Source organism: Myodes glareolus, chromosome 11 (assembly GCF_982192425.1).
Source record: "Myodes glareolus chromosome 11, mMyoGla1.1, whole genome shotgun sequence".
NCBI lineage: Eukaryota > Metazoa > Chordata > Mammalia > Rodentia > Cricetidae > Myodes > Myodes glareolus.
Window position 1 is genome coordinate 17,424,450 of NC_142036.1, and position 20,920 is coordinate 17,445,369.

Sequence of the window (20,920 nt, forward strand, 5' to 3'; positions counted from 1 at the left end):
TTGGTTGTCCACCCCTTCGTGGGGGCTGTGTGAGGAAGTCCTTGATCTGTCTGATGTGTCTGATAAGTTCTTCGGCCTGGTTTCCCCTAATATGATTTAACAAAGTCGTGTGCCTCTGTAGTGCCAATTAACCTTGAGAAATGTATCAGGTGGCACCTTTTATACTCCCAGAAATAAGTCATTTACCAGAGCTATATGGAGAGATGGTGTTCATTTTTCCAATTAGTCATTCTCCATCTTCAAAATGGAGTGGAAAGCTGATTGTGAAATGGAATCTCTTGGGTCAAGGCACAGCCTGGAAAAAACACTGTTTTACTAATGTGTAGAAATTGGGGAGCAGAGAAAAATGTATAGTTCAATAAAAACAATAAAGAAAATGAAATTCAGGGAAGGGCACATGTCATGCACTTTGATCATATTAACCACCTACATATTTTAATCCTCCCCGTCCTATGAGTCTTTCTTTTCTGAGATAATATCTATTTCATGTATATATGTATACATGTATATATGACATGTATATGATTGTATATGTATATTGTATAAATATAATAAATATATATTTATATATGTTTTTGTATATACAGTCCATGAGCCACATATTAGATATAAAACCACAAAATATTATATTTAAGTTTGAATTTTCCACAAAACATGATGATCTCCAGTTGCATTACTTGTCCTACCAATGACACGGATCAGTTAGCTTTCTATTGTTGTGGTTAAATACTGTAACCAAAATCAACCAAGCCATAAAGGCGGTGATCATGCATACAAACAGGCATGGTGGTGACAGAGCAGGAAGCTATGATCTCATACCCCAACCACACACCGGAAACAGAGAGAACAAAATGGAAGTGATACCAGTCTATAAATACCCCAAGTCCAACTTCAGTTACCTGCTTCCTCCAGCAAGGCTTCATGTCTTCAAAGTGTCATAATCCCACCCCATTCACCTACTGATATCTCCACGCCTACAAACCCAACTCTAGACTCAGAGCTCATGAGCTGACTTTGCCTGGCCTAGGTTCAATGAAACAGCTTGTGTACCAGCTTTACTTAGCCTAATTTTGGTTATGCAGCTCCTGCATTGACCCAATCTAAGGCAGGCTAGGCTTTCATATCAGACACACATCCAAAGAAGGAAGTCCATATGTCCAAGTCACCTCACAAAAACAAAAAAGCATCATGAATGGCAAAGACGGCGTGTCTCCCATCAAACCAACTAATCTTATAGAAAGGTTCCCTAATGAAAACTAATTCAATGAACCCCAGGACACAGAATTTGAAAGAACAATCATAAACTTTATCAGAGAACTCTTAAGAGTTTAAAGAAGACACCAACAAACACCTCATTGAACAAGAGAATGACAATAAGTGCCAGACTGACAGCAAAAACAATGTACAAAAATGATGATGACAACTTAGGATTTGAAAGCCGAAGTCAGTAAAGGGATAGAAATAGTGAGAAGAACTCAAGCTGAAGGTAAGATGGGCCTGGAAAACTAAACAACCCAAATACAAAACTCAAGGGGAAGCCTTATAGGTAGAATGGGTCAAGTAAAAGGCAGAGTACACAAACTTGAATTCAAAGTAGAGGATCTGGACCATGCAAACAGAGAATAAGAAAACTATTTAAATTACATGGAAAAACACAAGGACTGTAGACACCACGAAAGGTCCATTCCCCCCAGATTGCAGGTATAGATAAAGGAGAAGAAAACCCCCCAGGTCAACGGGATAGGTCAAACAAGCTTGTAGAAGAAAGCTCCCAAAATCAAAGAGGGGCATAGCTATACAGATACAAGAAGCACACAGAACACAGAATAGACAGAGTCGGAAAAGACATTTCTCAAAGCATAATTTAGTAAAAGCTTTCAATATGCAGAACAAAGAGAGGATACTGAAAGCAACGTGAGAAAAGCCACAAGTCACATATAAAGGGAAACACATCAGAATAATAGCCGATTGTTCAGTTGGAATTTTAAAAGCCAGAAGAGTCGGAAGCAATCCATGTCAGCTTCCTAAAAGAGCACAGATGACAGCTTAGACTACATTACCCAGCAAAACTGTCTGCCATTGTGGAAGGAGACAGAAAAATATTCCATGATAAAAACAAGCTAAAAGAATTTCCGTCCAGCAAATCTTCCCTGAGAGAATATTGGAAATAATACTTGTGACTGAAGGGGGGGGAATAAACAGTTAGGACACTAATGTGCTTGGTTTTTTTTAAAACTCTTATACTTTGGGGGAGGGGACTGTCACTCAGCTTCCAAATAAATACACAAAAATTTATTCTTAATTATGAATGCCAGACTTTAGCTTAGCCAGCTTTTCTTACTTAAATTATCCCATCAACTTTTGCCTTTGGGCTTTTACCTTCCTCTATTCTATATCTTTCTTTACTTCTCCATGACTGGCTGTGGAGCTGGGCAGCTGACCCCTGGTGTCCTCCTCTCCTCCTGGTCTAGCTCCTCTCTCCTTCCTCTTCTCCTGAGCCTGGATTTCTCCTCCAATTTATCCTCTCTGCCTGGCAACCCTGCCCAGTTCTCTCTCTGCCTAGCTCTTGGCCTTTCAGCTCTTTATTAGACCAATTAGATGTTTTAGGGAGAAAAAGTAACACAGCTTCACAGAGTTCAACAAATGCAACATAAAAGAACGCAACACCTTTGCATCATTAAAAAAATACTCTACAGCACAAATGAATGTAAAACGTCTTAAACTAACATTGCACAGCACACTACAATGAGAACACAGACGAAGCTTTGAGTCCTAAAACACAAAGGATGGCTAAGAACACAACCAGCAAAGAAAACGACTAATCAACACACATAATAACTTTAAATGTCAAATGGTTTCAACTCCCCTATCAAAAGACATGGGGTGATTGAAGGGATGAAGAAACAAAACCCATCTTTCTGCCGTCTACAAGAAGCTAATATCACCTTCAAAGGTAAGTAAGAAGACTGACAAAAGCATCTCAAGCAAATGGAATCAGGAAGAAAGCAAGTGTCCCTATCCTAAGATTATACAGAAGAGACTCCAAACTCAGACAAATCAGAAGAGGTAAAGGATGCTCCATTCTAAACAAGGGGATAATTACAAAGAAAGCATCACACACTCCCTCCCTCATGGCACCCCCAGTGTCTAGGCAGCAGTACTCTCTCCTTCCAACCATTCCCCACTGCTGCACCAGTACCACCAGCCCTACCAGCCCCACCAGCACCTGGAGAGACAGCACCAGTGACCACAGGAGCCACAGGCCCCAACTGCACCCAGAGGAAGAGGTCCCAACTACATATGGAGGAAAAGTAACCACCTGAATTACAGGTCTCACCTGTACCAACGGAAGGAAGAAGGATCCCCAGAGGCTCAGGCTACACCAGCACCCATTGGAGGAAGAGATGGGTAGATGCAGTGTAAGAACACAGTCAACAACACAAAGAGAAATAGGCCCCACCAGAAATTAGCAGTCCTACATCAGCAAAACCTGAACAGTCAACACAAATGAAGCAGAGAAAATGACTTTAAAAACAACTTGATGAAGATGATAGAGACCCTTAAAAAAATGAAAAATTCTCTTAAAGAAATGGAGGAAAAGACAAACTTGAAATTGGAAGAAATCAATAAATCTCTTAAAGAAAGCCAAGAAAACCAAGAAAAATAGGTGAAAGAAACAGTTCAAACAGTTCAAGACTTCAAAATTGAAATAGAGGCAATAACGAAAACATAAACCAAGGGAAATCTGGAAATGAAAAAATCTGGGTAAATTAACAGGAACTACAGATGTAAGAACAACAAAACAGAATACAAAAGATGGAAGAGAGAATTTCAGGAGTTGAAGATATGATAGAGGAAAGAGATTCATTGGTCAAAGAAATTGTTAAATCCAACAAATTCTTAACACAAAACATCCAGGAAATCTGTGACACCATGGAAAGATTAAACCTAAGAATAATAAGGATAGAAAAAGAAGAATTCCAGTTCAAAGGTACAGAAAATATACTCAACAAAATCATAGAAGAAAACTTTCCCAACCTAAAGAAGGATATGCCTATGAAAGTACAAGAAGCTTACAGAACGCCAAATAGACTGGACCAAAGGGTAAAAAAAGTACCCTCTCCATAAAATAATTAAAACACTAAACATACAGAGTAAAGAAAGAACATTAAGAGCTGCAATGGAAAAAGGCCAAGTAACAAATAAAGTCAGACCTATCAGAATTATCCCTGATTTCTCAATGAAAATTCTGAAAGCCAGAAGGTCCTGGATAGATGTGCTGCCGACACTAAGAGACCATGGATGCCAGCCCAGACTACTATACCCAGCAAAGCTTTCAATCACTGTAAATGGAGAAAACAAGATATCCTACGACAAAACCAGATTTAAATAATACCTATCCACAAATCCAGCCTTACAGAAAATACTAGAAGGTAAACTCCAAGGAAGTTAGCTGTGCCCATGAAAACACAGGCAGCAGAAAACCTCACACCAGAAAACCCCAAAGAAAGGTGACACACTATCGCTACCACAGAAAAATAACAGGAATTAGCAATCACTGGTCATTAATATCATTAATATCAATGGACTCATATCACAAATAAAAGAAGACTTGGGCTAAGGGAATAGGCATGAAAACAGAACCCATCAATCTGATGCATACAAGAAATATTCCTCAGTCTCAAAAACACAGACATTACCTCAGAATAGAGGGTTGGAAAAGATTTTCCAATCAAATGGACCTAAGAAACAAGTGGATGTAGCTGTCCTAATATCTAAAAAAATAGAATTCAAACTAAAATCAGTAAAAAAGAGATGGAGAAGGACATTTCATACTCATCACAGGAAAAAGTCCATCAAGATGAAGCCTCAAACCTGAACATCTATGTCCCAAGTACAAGAACACCCACATATATAAAAGAAACATTACTAAAGCTTAAATCATTCATCACACCCCGCACACTAATTGTAGGAGACTTTATCACTCCACTATCACCAATAGACAGGTCAACTAGACAGAAACTTAACAGAGGAATAAGAGGACTAACAAATGCCATGACTCAAATGACTTAATAGACAACTACAGATCATTTCGCCCAGACACAAAAGAATATACCTTCCTCTCACCACCTCATGGAACCTTCCCTAAAATTGACCACATACTCAGTAACAAAACAAACCTCAACAGATATAAAAAATATCTAACCCCTCGTATCTAATCAGATCATCATGGCTTAGAAGTCAACAACAACACTAATTGCAGAAAGCCCACAAAGCCATGGAAATTGACTAGTGCTCACCTGAATCACCTTTGGGTCAAGGAAGAAATAAAGAAACAAATTAAAGACTTCTTAGAATTCAACGAAAACATACCCGAACCTATAGGACACTATGAAAGTAGTGCTAAGAGGAAAGTTCACAGCACTAAGTGCCCACATAAAGAAAGTGGAGAAATCTCACAGTAGTGACTTAACAGCACACCGGAAAGCTATAGAACAAAAAGAAACAGATTCGCCAGGAGAAATAGATGACAGGAAAGAAGCAAATTGAGGGCTGAAATCAATAAAATGGAAACAAAGAAAACAATGCAAAGAATCAATGAAGTTAAGAGCTGGTTCTTTGAGAAAATCAGCAAGATAGACAACCCTTTATCCAAACGAACCAAAAGGCAGAGAGAGAATAGCTAAATTAACGTGGTCAGAAATGAAAAGGGGGACATAACAACAAACACTGAAGAAATCCATAGAATCATTAAGTCATACTTTGAAAACCTGTACTCCACAAAATTAGAAAATCTAAAAGAAATTGACATCTGGATAGGTGACATATACCAAAATTAAATCAAGACCAGATAAACAATTTAAATAGACCTATAATCCCTAAGAAAATAGAAGGCATCATCAAAAGTCTACCAAACAAAAACAAACAAACAAGCAAACAAAAAACCCCACAGACCCTGATGGTTCCAGTGCAGAATTCTATCAGAACTTCAACGAAGAGCTAATAGCAATACTCCTCAAATTGTCCCACAAAATGGAAACAGAAGGAAAATTGCCAAACTCTTTATACAAGGTTACAGTTACCCTGGTACCCAAACCATATGAAGATTCAATTAAGAAAGAGAATTATAGACCAATATTCCTCATGAACATTGACAGAACAAAATGCTCAATAAAATACTGGCAAACTGAATCCAATAATGCAGGAACAACAAAATTATCATTCACCATGATCAAGTTGGCTTCATCCCAGAGATGCAGGGATGGTTCAACATACAAAAATCTGTCAATGTAATCCACCATATAAATAAACAAAGAGAAAAGGCCACATGATCATCTCATATGATGCTGAAAATCCTTCAACAAATTCCAACACCCCTTCATGATACAGGTCTTGGAGAGACGAACATACTTAAGCATAATAAAAACAATATACAGCAAGCCAAGATCAAATTAAATGGAAAGGAACTCAAAGTGATTCCACTGAAACTAGTAATAAGACAAGGCTGTCCACTCTCTCCATATTTATTCAATATAATACTTGAAGTTCTAGCTAGAGCAATAAAACAACAAATGGAGATCAAGGGGATACAAACTGAAAAGGAAGAAGTCAAATTTTTACTATTTGCTGATGACATGTACACATAAGTGACCCCAGAAATTCCACCAGAGAACTCATATAGCTGATAAACGCCTTCAGTAATGTGGTAGGATACAAGATTAACTCAAAAATAAGCAAGCAAGTGAACAAACAAACCTGTATTCTTCTATATACAAATAATAAAAGGGCTGAGAAAGAAATCAGAGAAACATCACCCTTCACAAAAACCACAAACAATATAAAATATCTTGGAGTAACTCTAGTCAAACAAGTGAAAGAATGAAATTGAAGAAGATATCAGAAAATGGAAAGGTCTCCTATGCTCTTGAATAAGTAGGGTCATCATAATAAAATTGCCCATCTACAGATTCAATACAATCCCCATCAAAATTTCTATACAATTCTTCACAAACCTTGAAGAACAATATTCACTTCATATGGAAAAACAAAAAACACAGAATAGTCAAAACAATCCTGTACAATGAAGAAATATTCAGAGATATCACCATCTCTGACTTCAAGCTCTTTTGAAGAGCTATAGACATGAAAACAGCTTGGTATTGGCATAAAAACAGATAGATGGACCAATGGAATTGAATCGAAGACCCTGATGTTAATCCACACACCTATGGACACCTGATTTTTGACAAAGAAGCTAAAATTATACAATGGAAAAAAGAAATCTTCTTCAATAAATGGTACTGGTATAACTATGTCAGTATGTAGAAGAAGGCAAATAGATCCATATCTAGCACCACACACAAAACTCAAGTCCAAATGTATCAAAGACCTCAATATATATCCAATCCCATTAAACCTCATAGAAGAGAAAGTGGGAAGTAGCCTCGAATGCATGGGCACCGGAGTCCACTTCCTAAATATAATCCCAGTAGCACAGACACTTGAAAGCACCTGAGAGCAATAAATGAAATCTTCTTAAACTGAGAAGATTCTGTAAAACAAAGGACACAGGCAATAAGACAAAAAGGCAGCCTACTGAATGAGAAGAGATCTTCACCCACCTCATATCAGATCTCAAAATATATAAAGAACTCAAGAAAATAGACATCAAAATATCAAATAATCCTATTTAAAAATGGGGTGCAGATCTAAACAGAGAATTCTCAACAGAAAAATCTCAAATGGCCTTTAGACACTTAAGGAAATGCTCAACATCCTTACCCATTAATGAAATGCAAATCAAAATGACTCTGAGATACCATCTTACACCAGTCAGAATGGCTAAAATAAAAAATACCCATGATATCTTATACTGGAGATGATGTAGAGTAAGGGGAACACTCCTCCATTGCTGGTGGGAGTTCAAATTTGTGCAGTCACTTTGGAAATCAGTACGGTGGTGTCTCAGAAAATTGGGACTCAAACTACATTAAGACCCAGCAAAATCACTCTGGGGTATATACCCAAAGGACACTCAATCATACTACAAAAACATTTGCTCAACTATGTTCATAGCAGAATTATTTGTAAAAGTCAGAACCTGCAAACAACCTAGATGCCCCTAACTGAAGAATGGCTAAAGAAAATGTGGTACACTTACACAATGGAACACTACTCAGCAGTAAAAAGCAATGACATCTTGAAATTTGCATGCAAATGGATGGAGCTAGAAAAAAAAACAACCTGAGTGAGGTCCAGATCCAGAAAGACAAACACGGTATGTAAACACTCATAAATGGGTATTAGATGTAAAGCAAAGTTTACCAGATCCCAGAGAAGCTAGATAGCAAGGAGAACCCTAAGAGTGACCTACACAGATCCTCCTGGGAAACAGAAATAGACAAGAAATCCTGAGTAAATTGGGAGCATAGGTGGTGGTGGGGTGAGGTGGAGAAGGGAGGACAGTAGGTGAGGGAGGAGGAGAAAAAAGGAGGGGGAGGAGAGCATGAGGGCATGGGATGGTTGAGATGGGGGAATGACAGAGAGGGATACCAAGGAAAGAGATATCTTGGTTGAGGGAGTCATTATGGCACTAGGAAATTTCCCAGGAATCCACAAGGATGACCTCAGCTAAGACTCTAAACAATTGTGGACAGGATGCCTGAACTGGTCTTCCCTTGCAATCAGACTGATGACTACCTTAATTGTCGTCATAAACTCTTCATCCACCAACTGATGGAAGCAGATGGAGAGATACACAGCTAAGCACTGGGCTGAGCTCCCAGATTTCAGTCCAAGAGAGGGAGAAGCGATAATATGAGCAAAGGGATCAAGACCATGATGGGAAAACCCACAAAAACAACTGACCTGAACTAGTTGGAGCTGACTGACTTCAGACTGACAGCTGGAGAACCTGCAAAGAACCTAACTGGGTGACAGTTGTGTGACTTGGGCAGTGTGCGGGGCCATGAGCCGTGGGTCCAGGATTTATCCCTAGTGCAGGAACTGGGATTTTGAAGCCCATTTCCTATGGAGGGATACCTTGCTCAGCCTAGGTACAGGGAGGAGCGCCTTGGTCCTGGATCAAGTACAGACTTGTTGATTCCCCATGGGAGGCCTCGCCCTCTCTGAGGAATGGGTGGGGAGTGGGGTGAGGGGAAAGTAGGGGGAGCAGGAGGAGGGAAAAGACTGGGAACTAGGATTGGTATGTAAAATTAAAATAGATTATTTTTAAAAAATTAAGAAAAGAACTTTAAAAAATCACAGTCTTTAACATAGTGCGCCAAACTCTTGCACACTAAGTTTCATAAGAAGGGTACAGCTTTTTACATCAAATCAGTAATAGTAGGTGACTCTGATACCCCAATTTCTCCAATTGAACAGTCGTCTGGCCAAAACAAACAAACAAACAAACAAACAAAACCTCAGAAACTTCAGAATTAGATGCTATCATATCAATAGTTGAAGAAAAGGTCTTTTTCACAAAACCAACATGGCTTCATGATACAAATCCTAGACAGAGTTGACTGTAGGGAATATTCCTCAGCTTAATAAAGGCTGTATATGACAAACCTACAGCCAACATTATCCTAAATGGGGGAAAACTCAAACTCAAAGCAATACCAGTAAAATGAGGAGCAAGACAGGGTTCTCCACTACCCCCCACTCCTACTCAACAGAATACTTGAAGCACCATTACAGCATGAAGGCAAAAGAAGGAAAATAAAGAGAAACAAATAGAAAAACAAGTCAAATTATTGCTATTTGAAAATGTTATGATATTATACAGGAGTCCCCTAAACACCAGGACACTTCTAGGAACAATTTCAGCAGAGTGGTGGAGTGCAATGTTACTCTTCAAACCCGAGTAACCAAAGCAATCCTAAGAACAATAGTGGAGGAACTGTTCCAGAACGCAAAACTTAGTATAGGGCAATAGTGGAAAACAGCACACGTTGATCAACAGAACAAAATGGAAGAAAGGAAGGAAGCAGGAGGGGTTCTGGTAATGATGAACTAGCTTATGCCAAACTAGCCTTCTTAGTTATTACAATGAAAAGCCCTACCTAGCTAAGGTTTAACATGATTCCAGAAGACATTAGAGTCTGCTACTAACCAGAAATGAAGGAAAGTTTGTGTATAGAAAGAAGGCATCCTTTTGGGTGACACCCATGTTTATTTGGTGTTTCTTTGAAAATACTCAGCAGTTCAGTGGCCAACAACAAGCCAGGAGGACTGGGAGTTGTTTTCATGGGCTTGCATAGGGGAGAGAAAACATTATATTCTCTAACTCATCCTCCTCTCCTACTGCCTGCCTCCATCCTGCCACCTTCCTCACGCTGCTCCCACTCCTCCCATGACCTCTCCCTTCTGATCTTATGTCATGGATTTTGTGATGCTTATGTCACCCTCCACCACTTGAAGATTTCTTCCTCCTACATCTCATCCCTTTCTGGTTTCCTCTTTCCTTCCCTCTCTCTCCCTCTCTCCCCCCCCACACGTGCACACATACCATGCATGAATGCATACACATACAGCACACACAACGTGAAGAATAAAATATTTTAAGTGGAAGGCAGCTATGCTCACCACTATGCCACCAAAGTGGCAGGCTACAGAATGGGAAAAGGTTTTTGGTTGTTGTTGTTTTAATTTGTTTGTTTTCTCATCAGCGACACATCCAATCAAGGGCTAATAGCCACCATACATAAAGACAAAACAAACAAACAAACAAACTTTTTTTTTAACCTCATGAGCTCTTTGTGTATATATTATGGCTTCCAGTTGTGTATATTATGGTATTCCTGTGTGTGTCTGTGCATCTATAGGTGGTTCTCCCATTTTTTCTTTGACTTTCCCTTCCTGTTTGTTTGTTGTTTTATCCTATTTTGGTTCATTTGTTTTTGTTTTATCTTAGTTCATTATTTTTCTTTAGGTGCCACTTTGTTTTCTAAGGCGAGATATAAAGGGTGTGGATTCTGATGGGAGGAGGGGTGAGGAGGATCTTGGATGAATTCTGGGAATGAGAAGTCATAGTAGTAGTACAATGTATTTTTTAAAAACTCTATTTGCAGCCAGGCAGTGGTAGCACATGCTTTTAATCCCATCGCAACACCCAGGAGGCAGAGACAGATGGAGTTCGAGGCCAGCCTGGTCTACATAATGAGCTCCAGGATAGCCAGAACTACACAGAGAAACTCTCTCGAAATGCCCCGACCCCCCAAAGAAAAAATTTACTGGATAAACACCTTCAATAAAGTAGCTGGACATAAAATAAATTTGCAAAGACCAGTAGCCTTCCTATATACAAATGCCAAGCAGACTGAGAAAGAAAACAGAGAAGCAACAATAGCCTCAAATGATATGAAATGTCTTGGAGTAACAAACCAAATACGTGAAAAACTTGCATGATAAAAACTTCAAATAATTGAAGAAGATATCAGAAGATGGGAAGATCTCCCATGCTCATGGATGGGTGGGATTAATATACTAAAAATGGCCATCCTACCAAGAGCAGTCTACAGATTCAATGCAATTCCACCAAAATTCCAACACAATTCTTTACAGACCTTGGAAGGACAATCCTCAGATCCATATGAAAACACAAAAAAACCCAGGATAGTTAGAACAATCCTGAAAATGAAAAAACTGCAGGAGGTATCACCATCCCCAATTTCAAGTTATAGTAATAAAAACAGTGTAATATTGGCACAACAGAAATGCTGATCAATATTAAAAAATATTAAAAAATCAAATTAAAGACCCAGACATAAATTCACACATCTGTGAACAGTTGATATTTTATAAAGAAGGCAGAAATACACACCGCAACAAAAGAAGAGAGCATCTTCAACAAGTAGTGGATGTCTTCATGTAGAAGAATCCAGATAGATCCACACTTATCACACAAAACTCAACTCTAAATGAATCAAAAACCTAATCATAAAACCAGATACACTGAAACTTATAGAAGAGAAAACAGCAAATAGCCTTGAACTCATTGACATGGATGACTTTTGGACAGAACACTAAGATCAGCAATTAATAAATGGGACCTCATGAAAGAGGTAAGTTTCTGAACATCATTAGGACAAAGTGACAGCTTACGGAATGGGGAAATATTTTTACCAGCTACACATAAATAGAGGGCGAATGTCTAAAATACATAAAGAACTCAAGAAACTAGATATCAAGAAAACAACCCAATTAAAAAGGGATACAGATCTAAACAGAGAACTCTCTGTAGCAAAAACTCAAATGACTGAGAAACACTTAAAGAAATGTTCAGCATTCTTAGCCATCAGGGAAATAAAAATTAAAACTACTTTGAGATTCCATGTTACACCTATCAAAACGACTAAGATTTGTAAAACAAGTTATAGCTCGTGCTAGCAAGGATGTGGAGTAAGGAGAACACGCATACATTGCTGGTGGGAGTGCAGACTCATACAACACCAATGGAAATCAGGAAGATGGGAATCAATCTACCTCAAGATGGAGCTATTCCACTCTAGGGCATATACCCAAAGGATGTTTCATTCTACCACAGAGACCTTGCTCAGTCAGTCATGTTCTCTGCTGCTCTGTTCGTAATAACCAGATATTGTAAGCAACCTAGATGTTCCTCAACAGAAGAATGGATAAAAAGAAATGTGGTACATTTGCACAATTTGAATATCATTCAGTCATTAAAAAACAGCACCATGAAATTTTCAGGCAAATGATTGGGACTAGGAAAAAAAAATCATTCTGGGTGATGTAACTCAGACCCAGAAAGACAGATGTGGTATGTATTTGTTTATATGTGGATAATAGCTGTTAAGTCAATGATAATCAAGCTAGAATCCATAGAACCACAGAGGGTAGGTATAGAGTAAGGGATGAGAGGGGAAAAAGATAGCATTAGGAAAGGGAAATTGAATAGATATGAATGTATGAGGATGTAGAATGGGAGGATCGAGTGGGGAGGGACAGAGAAGGGGGTTTGTGAGAAGGAATATGGGGAGAGACAGCTAAAATTAAGGGGGCACTTGAGGGGTAGTATGGAAACCTACTACAGTGGGGACTTTCTAAATTATATACATATATGGAAGTGATCTAAATGAAATCACTGTGTATAGGTTACTGCCATCACTCTTGGTGCATTCTGAAAAAAGAAGTAAGACTCTAGTGCTGAAGACACTACACATTTTAGACACAGAATTTAGAGGCATAGATCTGGATATGACCAGGGAGACTCCTCACTTAGGAGTCTCATAATTTTGGATGGAGCAATGCAATCTGCTCATGGAGAAAAGCAATCAGTAATTGTATGTATGCCAATGAGTCATGACAATGGCCAGCATGATGAGATGTTCTAGAAGGTTAAGTAGTGGCACTTGTATCCTGGGCATAAGCAGCAGTCACCTAATAGCCTCACTGTCTACTCAGTATGAGGAAATACATGCCTGGAGCTGTAAATATAGCCAATTACTTCTGATATCCTGCAACTGCTACTTTCCTAAGCCAGTACAATTCCAAACTTGCTGTACAACAGTCTTTTTGTACACTGTGTTATGTTTAAATCTCATTTGCTAATAAAAAGCTGATCAGCTGATAGCTAGGCAGGAAGAGACTAAGCAAGAGAACCAGACTAGGAGAATTCTGGGAAGAGGAAGGATGGAGTCAGGAGTCACCAGCCAGAGGAGAAGGAGCAGTAGATGAACATGCCATGCTAATAAAGATAACACCACATGGCAGAACGTAAATAAGGAATATGGGTTAGGTTGAAATGTAAGAGCTAGTTAATAATAAGCCTGAGCTATTGGCTGAGTATTTCTAATTCATTTAAGCCTCTGTGTGGTAATTTGGGAAGTGACTGCCAGGTATTTGGGAACAGGCATTCAGGACAAGAAACTTCCAATTAGATAAACTGTATTATAAGTGTTCAGAGAGTCCGGCTCCATCACATGCTCCATCAGTCCCATTCCAACTGGCCTTGGTGATCTCCCATTAGATCTGTCCCACCGTCTCAGCGGGTGAACACACCCCTCACAGTCCTGACTTCCTTGCTCACATTCTCCCTCCTTCTGCTCCTCATTAGGACCTTGGGAGCTCAGCCCAGGGCTCCAATGTGGGTCTCTGTTGGGATGAAGGAGGGGTGGATATGGGAGCAGGGAAGTATATATCTTAATTAAGGGAATCATTTTAGGGTTGGCAAGAGACTTGACTCTAGAGGGGTTCCCTAGTGTCCAAGGAGATGTCCCCAGCTTGTTCCTTGAGCACAGAGGAGTGGGTGCCTGAACTGGCCTTCTCCTATAACCACACTGATGAATATCTTGCATATTACCATAGAGCCTTCTTCTGGTAATAGATCTTCACTTCTTTTTTCCCCCATTTTAATATGAATGTCTCAATATTCTATGTTATAGAAGATCTGATAATATGACAGAATTTTCTAGTTAGTCATGGAAAAATTGCCTCTTCTGTCACTGAAGTCTGTATTTTATCTAAAAAGACAGAAAGAGGTGGATAAGCAGTGGTCAGCAATTTACACAAGAGGATGCTTGTGGGCTGTGTTTTGCACCTTCCTGGACCTGGATGGAGAGAGGAGGACCTTGGACTTCCCACAGGGCAGGGAACCCTGACTGCTCTTTAGACTGGAGAGAGAAGGGGAGGGGAGTGGGGGAAGGGGGAGGGAAATGGGAGGTAGGGAGAAGGTGGAAATTTTTTGATAATAAAAAAATAAAAATTAAAATTAAAAAAAAGATCTTCACTTCTTTAGGCTCTCTCTTCACTTAAAAACAGTTACTATCCTATTTGTCAATCCTTGGTAGCATTTCCTGAGCTACTGATTTCATTTTTCTAGGAAGTTCTTGCCTATGCCCATATCTTTTTTTTTTCTTCTGTTAGACTTGTTTATTCAAGTATCCGAAAACACTCTTTCCACTTCCTCCCCTCCTCCCAATACCCTCCCGCTCCCCCCACTCCCCCCACTCCCCCCCACTCCCTCTCCTCCTCCCTCACCATTCCCAAGAGCAGTCAGGGTTTCCTGCCCTGTGGGAAATCCAAGTTCCTTCCCCCTCCCTCCAGGTCCAGGAAGGTGAGCATCCAAACAGGCCAGGATCCCAAAAAGCCAGTCCATGCAGACGAAACAAGACCCAGTGCCATTGTCAATGGCTTCTCAGTCTTCATTTGGACCTTGGGGGCTCAGTCAGCCCCGATGTCAACCGCATTCAGAGAGTCCGGTTTGATCTCATGCTCGTTCAGTCCCAGTCCAGCTGGCCTTGGTGAGCTCTCGTTCGATCAGTCCCCTTGTATCAGTGGGTGAACGCACCCTTCACGGTCCTGACTTTCAGTGCTCCAATGTGGGTCTCCGTCTCTATCTCCATCCATCGTCAGATGAAGGCCCCCTCTGATTTTGCTTTCCTTGCTCACGATCTCCCTCCCTCTGCTTCTCATTTGGACCTAGGGAGTTAAGTCCAGTGTTCCAATATGTGTCTCTGTCTCTGTCTCCATCCATCGCCATATGAAGGTTCTGTGGTGATATGCAAAATATTCATCAGTATGGTTATGGGCCAAGGCCAGATCAGGCACCCTCTCCTCTGCTGCCCAGAGTACAATCTGGGGACTTCTCCTTGGGCCTGGGAACCCCTCCAGAATCAAGTCTCTTGCATACCCTAAAATGGCTCCCTTAGTTGAGATATAAACTTCCCTGCTCCCATAACCATCCTTTCTCCCTCCCCCTCCCATTCCTCCAAGCCATCCCCGATCCTCCCCCTCTCCCCTCTCCCTAACCATCTCCCCGTACTTCCACCCCCCACCCCACCCCCGTGCACCCAAGATTGCCTGACAATCTTGCCTACTTCTAATATCCAGGAGGATAACTATATGATTTTCTTCAGGTTCACCTTCTTATTCAGCTTCTCTAGGATCACAAATTATAGACTCAAAGACCTTTAGCTATGGCTAGAAACCACTTATGAGTGAGTACATACCATATTCCTCTTTTTGGGTCTGGGTTACCTCACTCAGTAAAGCGTTTTCTATTTCCATCCATTTGCATGCAAAATTCAAGATGTCATTGTTTTTTACCGCTGAGTAAAACTCTAATGTGTATATGTTCCACACCTTTTTTAACCATTCTTCTATTGAGGGGCACCTAGGTTGTTTCCAGGTTCTGGCTATTACAAATAATGCAGCTATGAACATAGTTGAACAAATACTTTTGTAGTATGATAGGGCATCTCTTGGGTATATTCCCAAGAGTGCAATTGCTGGGTCCTGAGGGAGGTTGACTCCCAGTTTCCTGAGAAATCGCCACACTGATTTCCACAGTGGCTGTACAAGTTTGCATTCCCACCAACAATGGATAAGTGTTCCCCTCACTCCACATCCTCTCTAGCATAGGCTATCATTGGTGTTTTTGAGTTTAACTATTCTGACAGGTGTAAGATGGTATCTCAAAGTGGTTTTGATTTGCATTTTCCTGATCGCTAAGGAGGTTGAGCATGTCCTTAAGTGTCTTCTGGCCATTCGAAGTTCATCTGTTGTGAATTCTCTGTTCAGATCAGTACCCCCATTTTTTAATTGGATTAATTAGAGTTTTAGTGTCTAGTTTCTTGAGTTCTTTGTATATTTTGGAGATCAGACCTTTGTCTGATGAGGGGTTAGTGAAGATCTTTTCCCAGTCTGAAGGTAGTCTTTTTGTCTTACTGACAGTGTCCTTTGCTTTACAGAAGTTTCTCAGTTTCAGTAGGTCCCATTTATTCATTGTTTCTCTTATTGTCTGTGCTACTGGGGTCCTACTTAGGAAGTGGTCTCCTGTGCCTATATCTTGTAGACTACTTCCCACTTTCTCTTCTATCAGGTTCAAAGTGGACAGATTAATGTTGATGTCTTTAATCCATTTGGACTTGAATTTTGTGCATGGTGATAGATATGGATCTACTTTCATTCTTCTACAGGTTGACATCCAGTTATGCCAGCACCATTTGTTAAAGATGCTTTCCTTCTTCCATTGTATACCTTTAGCTCCCTTGTCGAAAATTAAGTGTTCATAGGTTTGTGGGTTAATATCCGGGTCTTCTATTCGATTCCATAGGTCAACTTCTCTGTTCTTATGCCAACATCAAGCTGTTTTCAATACTATAGCTCTGTAATAGAGTTTGAAGTCAGGGATGGTAATGCCTCCAGAAGTTCCTTTATTGTATAAGAGTGTTTTGGCTATCCTGGGTTTTTTGTTTTGCCATATAAACTTGATTATTGTTCTCTCATGGTCTGTGAAGAAGTTTGATGGGATTTTGATGGGGATTGCATTGAATCTATAGATTGCTTTTGGTAGAATTGCCATTTTTACGATGTTGATTCTCCCAATCCAAGAGCAGGGGAGGTCTTTCCATTTTCTGGTATCCTCCTCAATTTCTTTCTTCAAAGACTTAAAGTTCTTGTCAAATAGGTCTTTCACTTCCTTGGTTAGAGTTACCCCAAGATATTTTGTGCTATTTGTGGCTATCGTGAAAGGTGATGTTTCTCTGATTTCTCTCTCTGCTTCTTTATCCTTTGTGTATAGGAGGACAACTGATTTTTTGAAGTTGATCTTGTATTCTGCCACATCCTATGCCCATATCTTGAAGTGTTTCAAGATATTATTTCCTTTAACAGTTAAGAGTTTCTTATCTTTCATTTGGGTATTTAATCATTTTGAATTAATTTTTGGACATAGTGGGAGTTGGGGAATCTAATTTCATTCTTCTGTTTTCCTCATATCTGTTGAGGTGCCTCTATTCTACAGTGTGTATTTTGTAACCTCTATGAGAACTCAGGTGACTGCTGCTGCATGGGTCTCCCATTTAATTCCTTTGGTCTGTGCACCGGTCTTGTGCTAGGAACACACTCTTTTCTGTTACCAAGTTTCTACAACATAATCTGAAACTATGACTAGCCCGCCCCAGCAGCGTTCCTTATGTTCAGCATAGATTTGGGTCTTTATTATTTCCATGTGAATTTTAGGATAATTTTTCCTAATTTGTAAAGCATGACAGTAGAATTTCAATGAAGTTTGCATTGACTCTGCAGATCACTTTTGATCATAGAGCTATGTTTGCACCAATTCTGCCAATATCCGAATGTGGGAAGTTTTTCCATTTGTTAGTTCCTTCCTTTTTTTCCTTCGCTGTTTTACAGTTTACATTATAGAGCGATGCTTTACTTCCTTGGTAAGGTTTCTTCCCAGAATGGACTCTCTTTTCTTCTGTCCCACTTCCTCAAGTTTTCTTTCCCACTGAAACTCCAGTATCTTTCCACAGTCACCCACTACCAAGGGTAGCTTCTCTCCAACCACCGCTGGTTTATTCCTTGAAGATTCTCACAACCAACACACAGCCATTGCCCTCCATCTTTCCTTGAACTTTTTTTATTTTTAATTTCCCTCGTGGTCCTGACTTCCTTGCTTATGTTCTCCCTCCTTCTGCTTCTCATTTGGACCGAGGGAGCTCAGTCTAGTGATCCAATGTGGGTCTCTGTCTCTATCTCCATCCATCGCCAGATGAAGATTCTATGGTGATATGCAAGATATTCATCAGTGTGGCTATAGGATAAGGACAGTTCAGGCACCCTCTCCTCAGCTGTCCAAGGAACAAGCTGGGGACAACTCCTTGGACACCTGGGAACCCCTCTAGAGTCAAGTCTCTTGCCAACCCTAAAATGGCTCCCTTAATTAAGACATCTACTTCCCTGCTCCCGTATCCACCCTTCCTCCATCCCAACCATCCCATTCCCCCAAGCTCTCCCCATCCTCCCCTTCTTCCTTCTCTCTCCCCATCTCCTCTTACCCCCACCCCACCCCTACCCCCAAGCTCCCAATTTTTGCCTGGAAATCTTGTCTACTTCAAATATCCAGGAGGATAACTATATGTTTTTCTTTGGGTTCACCTTCTTATTTAGCTTCTCTAGGATCACGAATTATAGGCTCAATGTCCTTTACTTAAGGTAGAATCCACTTATAAGTGAGTACATACCATATTCATCTTTTTGGATCTGGGTTATCTCACTCAGGATAGTGTTTTCTATTTCCATCCATTTGCATGCAAAATTCAAGATGCCATTGTTTTTTACCACTGAGTAGTACTCGAATGCGTATATATTCCACACTTTCTTTATCCATTCTTCCATTGAGGGGCATCTAGGTTGTTTCCAGGTTCTGGCTATTACAAATAATGCTGCTATGAACATAGTTGAACAAATGCTTTTGTAGTATGTTAGGGCATCTCTTGGGTATATTCCCAAGAGTGGTATTGCTGGATCCTGGGGTAGGTTGATCCTGAATTTCCTGAGAAACCGCCACACTGATTTCCAAAGTGGTTGCACAAGTTTGCATTCCCACCAGCAAAGGATGAGTGTTCCCCTCACTCCACATCCTCTCCAGCAAAGGCTATCGTTGGTGTTTTTAATTTTAGCCATTCTGAGATGGTGGGGCTGATCTAATGGGAGCTCACCAAGGCCAGCTGGACTGGGACTGATGGAGCACGTGATCAAACCAGACTCTCTGAATGTAGCTGACAATGAGGGCTGACTGAGAAGCCAAAGACAATGGCACTGGGTTCTGATTCTACTGTATGCACTGGCTTTGTGGGAGCCTAGTCTGTTTGGATACTCACCTTCCTAGACCTGGATGGAGGCGGGAGGACCTTGGACTTCCCACTGGGCAGGGAACCCTGATTGCTCTTTGGACTGGGGAGGAAGCAGGAGTGGGTGGGGAAGAAGGGGAGGGAAATGAGAGGAGGCAGAAATTTTTAATAATAAAAAAATAACTAAAAAAGGAAACATGAAGTTAACACATAACGCTGGTGTTCTAAGGACGTTGCAAGCAATTTGTGGAAATTTGTTTTGTTACTGATGTTTTTGCATTGTCATTATTAATCATAAAAAATTTCCTCTTTAACAAACTGGTTATTCAGGAGCATATTATTTCATTTCCAAATATTTGTCAGTTTTCCAAAATTCTTCTCATTATTGATTTTTTTTCTTTTTAAACCATTGTGGTTAGGAAAAATACTTAATGTAATTTTAATCCTCTTGAATGTGTTAAGACTTATTTTGTGGCCGAGCATATAATCTCTCCTAGAGATCATTCTGCCTGCAATTGAGAAAAATGTGTTCATCCACTTTTGGATGAAATGTTCTGTATTGTGGTTGTTATATCTATTGTGTCTAAAGCATTTCTCAACGTCATCTGTGCATTCTGAAAGTGGTTTGTTGAAGTCTTCTATTGTTGTATCGGTCTGTCTCTCCCTTCAGGTAGGTTGGTGCCTGCCTTATATTTTTGATATTCTAACAGTGAGTGAAAATATGTTTGTAATGGTCATATCTTCTTATTACTTTGTTCTTTATTTACTGGTTTGTCTGAAGGTCGATTTTATAAGTAGATACTTATTATCACTCCCTCGTATATTCTTGGCTTCTTCTTTTTCTCTGTTTGTGTCTATAGATGCCTCGATTGTCTTTTGATTTGTTCACGGGTAAGCTATTTTACCATCTCTCCAAACTTACTCTATATGTGTTCTTTAAAGCAAACCAAGTCTCTTTAATTATTTGGTTACTCAGTCACTCTGACATTTTTAGATTTATTTTATTTTTATTTTATGCTTCATGTGATTAATTAATGCCTTTATCAGCTTTAGGGCTCCATTTTACTCTTTTGTATGGTGGATTTAATGATGAATGACTCTCTCAACTTTTGTTACCTGGGTAAGTTTGGTTCGTGACCCCTTCACTTATGAAGGGAGATTTTTAATGGTGAAGTTCTTGGTTGGTTGCTTTATTCATTCAATGTTTTAATTGTATAATCCCATTCTACTCTGGTCTTTTGAGAACTCTGACGCTAGACTAACAACTGGAGCTCATTTATATGTCATTTGCTTCTTTTCTCCCAATGCCTCCA